At 38.7% G+C, this 4641-nt stretch overlaps 1 pseudogene; it reads right to left on the bottom strand.

The window, feature by feature from the left end:
* Positions 1-857: 857 nt before the first annotated feature.
* LOC150103282 (U2 spliceosomal RNA) lies at positions 858-1082 on the bottom strand (annotated as a pseudogene).
* Positions 1083-4641: the final 3559 nt, after the last annotated feature.

Genomic DNA, 4641 nt, shown 5'->3' with positions numbered 1-4641 from the left:
TTTAATTCTCAACCACTGGCTGAGAATTCTGCCTACTGCAAGTTCAACGGAGAACCACCTTGTTGCACAATTGCTAACAATTTTCAGAGATGCATCATTTTCGTTGATAGTTTGATAGAGCTCTTTGTATGCTGCTTATCTTGAAGAAGAACGTGAAAACGACTTTTACGTTTCAGCAATTTGTGCAGAATCTCTCCCAAGAAAATTAGAATTTTCTTGGGAGAGATTCTGCACAAGTGTGAGACATTGCCAGTTTAATGAACGGCATACATATCTAATTAAAATTAAGGATATGCCTTCAGTTGCTCATAAATGCCATTATTGATACTAACCATAACATTGGCGTTGTCTGTACCAATTGCAATGAGATTTTTAATGTCCAGTATCTTGGTCAAGAGCTCTTTTTTCAGTGCAACCACAATACCACTAGCGTCACACTTTTCTAGAACCACCATGCTCAGAAATGTATGCATAATTTTGTTGAATTTCTTGCTATAATAAATGATGGCCCTACCTAAAATCTTATTCACTGTGATATCATTCGATTCGTCTATTAGCAAGCTGAAATTTTCATCTCCAATGACCACAATTAGATCTTCTTCAAAATTATCACTTATTCAAGTTAGTCTTTGAAAACTTCACACTCGCTATTGTAACTACCAACCAGAACACTGTGCAAAGACTAACTTGTAGCGGTGCTATCAACTTTAAGGTGACAAAATGGCTGACTGGCGTCATCATGCATTTGAAACTTGTACGATGCTCGCACCAAATACAATACAATTCCTAATAAAATGCAAACATCTGGAAAACTTTTAAAACAATTTCTTTAACAATAAGTTATAAAAACAACTAAAGAGAGCTGAAACTAGTTCTGAAGGAGCTAGGTGCTAAATTAAAATTTTTGGAGCTAGGGAAGAAAAAAAAGAGCTAGATCTAGCTCCAAAAGAGCTAAATTGGCAACATTGAAACTCTACCTCGAATCCGCCATGGAACTGGAACACGGTCATACACGATCTGGAACTGGTCGTCACAGGAACAGATACTACACTTTGATCTTAGCCAAAAGGCCGAGAAGTGATATGATAATATAAATCTGACTCAATATAGCCTTATGTCTAAGTAAAGCTGTCTCTAAAAATTCGGACGAACCCTAGACCACTCAATAGTGCGCGAAAAACCGTCCATCTCAGTGTTGGCTCCACTCAGTAATGGCCTTCCACCCACACACCACCACCGAGCAGAACCGCTCATATTCCGAAGAAAAGCATTCACCGACAAACCCCTCACTGGGCCGTGCCGGAGAACACTTTCCCTGGAAACTCAAATCGCTCCCTTAAGGTAAAAACCTTAAGAGAGCGAACTCAAAACTCTCGAATCTCAGCGCCCCAGGGGGGGGGGGGTAACAGCAACAGCCGAACCTCAGTTAAACTTCATTGGTACAGCATTGCCATCCTATTACTCTCGAAGGGTATTAATCTTAATATATATATATATATATATAACAGGTCAGTCCTCAGCGGACCTGTTTTAGCTGTATGCCCCCCCCCCCCCCCCCAGGGGCGTTTCTAAAACGGTCGTTGATTTTTCACTTTAAAAAAAAGGAAAAATCCTAAAAAGGAAACGTGTAACATAAAAAACGACAACAAACCAAAACAAATCTGGAGAGGTAAACTTAGAGGTGGAGGAAGGATCTGGCCCGAGTGATGCAGCTTACAAGGAACTGCACCGCCTCGCTGTAAGCCTTCGCCGCCCGGGTTCTCAGGTCCTCCCCCCACCTGTGGGAGCTTAGTACAGAAAGACTGAATACTTAGTACAGAAAAACCCTCAATGTGGTTACTGTTCCTTTATTTTGTTGTGGGCCGTTATGATTGTTTTCGCCACCTCACTTCCCTTAGCCATGTCTAGTTTGCAGAGAGCTATATAGAACGCCGAAGCTGACTCCTCGTCTATATCCAGGGCTACCTCTACTTGCTCAGGGGTGATTTTGCTGATGTCATCAACAAAGAGGTCACCCCATTTTGCACTGACGATGTCGGGTCCATATTTTCCTGTGAGGAGGAGTTCAGGTTCTCTTACTTTATTTATTGCTTCATTGAACTTTTCTGTCACCCCCGGCATACCTCTAAGGAGATGTCTTAGAGTCTCCCCTGTTTTTGCATAAGGGACTTCTGGGTGTTCGTTTTCAGATACCTTTGCTGTTTTGAGATTTGTCAGCTGTTCTTCATGCGGACTTAATGGCCGTTTGGAAGTGGTGTTCGTCTCCATCTCTACTTCAGCTTCTTCAACGTGATCTGAGTTGGCGATGTCTGTATTGGCAGTGGCAGCCCCGCTTTCGTCCGTGGGAGTTACCATGATGGTTTCTGCATTGTCAGTCTCTTCTGTTAGGACTGTATTGCTGGTTTCTGCAATTCTGGTAGGTTTCCCTCCCTTACGGGACCTTTTCGTTGTCTTAGACATGGCGGCATGATCAGGAGTGGCCTCAAGAGGCGGAAATGTTTCCTGTGTTGTGACCTTTTCATTACTTGGTTTTGTTGCTGATGTGATTGTACCACCCATCCTCTCTGCAAGGGTTCTGGATGGGCAGGTGTCGACTTTGTGGTCAGTGACCCCACATTTTAGGCAAGCTGCCTCACATTTTTCCTGGTTGTGGCCTGTTTTTAGGCAATTTCTGTACTTTATTCGAGGGCAGTCTGCCCCAAGATGATTGAAGGCACCACATCTAAAGCATTGCTTTTTGACGCCTGGGTAATTTACCATTACCCGGGCAGATCCTATGAAGACAAAGTTAGGAACTTCGGTCCTCATTTGGTTACCTCCCCTGACTTCCACTCAGGATTGTCGACGTCATTATGGACTTGGATTTCCCTTACAACGCCCCACTTAGAGAATATGCTGCGGATGATGTCATCGTTCTCAGCATATTCTAGGGGGAATCTTGGTATCTTAAGGATTCTTAGTATGCTCCCAACCATGAAGGGAGAGACTTTAGTTTTCCCACAGTCAAAGCCTTGGAGTAGCTTTTCTCTAGTCTCCATATTTTTGGTCACCACCTGGTACCTTCCTCCCCCGTAAGGGGTAAATCCGATCCGAAAATGTTCTCTGCGCCGACGTGCTCTATGATAGCTTTCGCCATCGCCTGTATGGTGGCGTCAACCTCAATTCCGAGGGTACGCACACGCGGCAGAATGGAGGGCATGATCAGATAGGATGGGGCCTAACTATTCTCACCACCAAGTGTTTGATATTTCCCCAGTCTGGGGTTTAGGAAGTTCTGTAAATATCTATCCGGTTAATATCGTCTACAGACAAACTGTCATTTAGCTACATGCTCTGTGTCACTGTTAATAATAATCCTATGTGAAGTGAAACCTGAGGAATCGTAATTTTAACCCATCACCGCATCTCACGGTCGATCCGGTGAATCAATGTATCTACTGATGAACTATTTGAAGGAAGCGTATGTAAAACTACAATTGGTAAGATTGTATTTGAATATTGTTTATTTCATAAAAGTTTTTAAAGAATACTTAAATATTAATTATATTTCAATCTTATAAATGATTTAGTAAGAGTTTTATAAAAAAATGAAAAAAAAATTGGAAATATGACATATTATTTATATATTATTGAGAATACGCTCTTCCGTATTGATTAGTTTTGATCTACTTTATGACTAACGATCTTGTTTATTAAAACTTTTATGAGTTGTTCGCATTAAATAAATAAATATAGATAATAATAAATAATAATATAGATTAGATTATACTTTTTATAAAATTTATTTTTTTATACTTTTATGAAATGATTTGAAGAAATTCTAAATACTTAATAGTTTCAATCCTATGAATAATTTAATACGAATTTCATAAAAATTTTAAGAAACATTTGGAAATTTTTACATTTCATTTATGCGGTGTTTATTATTATAATTTTGTTGTTGATTTGAAAGAATAAAACTTTTTACAAAAAGAACACTTTCGAGCAATGGAAAACCTGTGTTCAAAATTCAAGGTTCAAAATTCAAAATTCTTCTATCAGAAATTATTCGATGAAAACAGAAAATTTGAAATAGAGAGAGAGAGAGATGTATCAAAGATCTCAATGCATATTAAATAATCTTCTTCAGAGATCTCAATCCATCTTTGAGGAAGGAGGTTTCCATTGAGATAATGAAAATGGTCGCTACCCGAAAAGCTTACTTTAACATTTATTTGGCCATTTTAAATCTATAATGAAAGTTTTTTCGTGTTCCTGATGACGATCGTAGTACTTCTAATATTAATCTTTCACCTGATTGAATTTATATTACAGAATAACAGGTCGGGATGAGCTTATTAAATTCCACAAATTACCGATTTTAAAACTTCTTTCGAGGCCACAGGTGCAGCATTTAAAAATACTTATTTAGCTTAATTTATTTACTAATCTGTCATTAAGTTAGGGCAGGTTTAAGGGTTTTTTATCCCCCCCCCACCGCTTTATGTGCATTTTCCCATAGCTCTCAAGCCTTTTACAAAACTAACGAAAATTTCTGTTGTTATAACTTCTTTATAAAAAATCATAATTATGATAATATTTTATCGTAATATAGATTTTTTTTTCATTAATATAAAAATTAATTTGTTTAATGATATTCGG

Source organism: Typopeltis vanoorti, chromosome 9 (assembly GCF_054136105.1).
Source record: "Typopeltis vanoorti isolate ZY-2024b chromosome 9, IOZ_Tvanoo_1.0, whole genome shotgun sequence".
NCBI classification, from domain to species: domain Eukaryota; kingdom Metazoa; phylum Arthropoda; class Arachnida; order Uropygi; family Thelyphonidae; genus Typopeltis; species Typopeltis vanoorti.
Note: the sequence above shows the minus strand (reverse complement) of the source record. Positions and strands in the feature narration are given on the sequence as shown.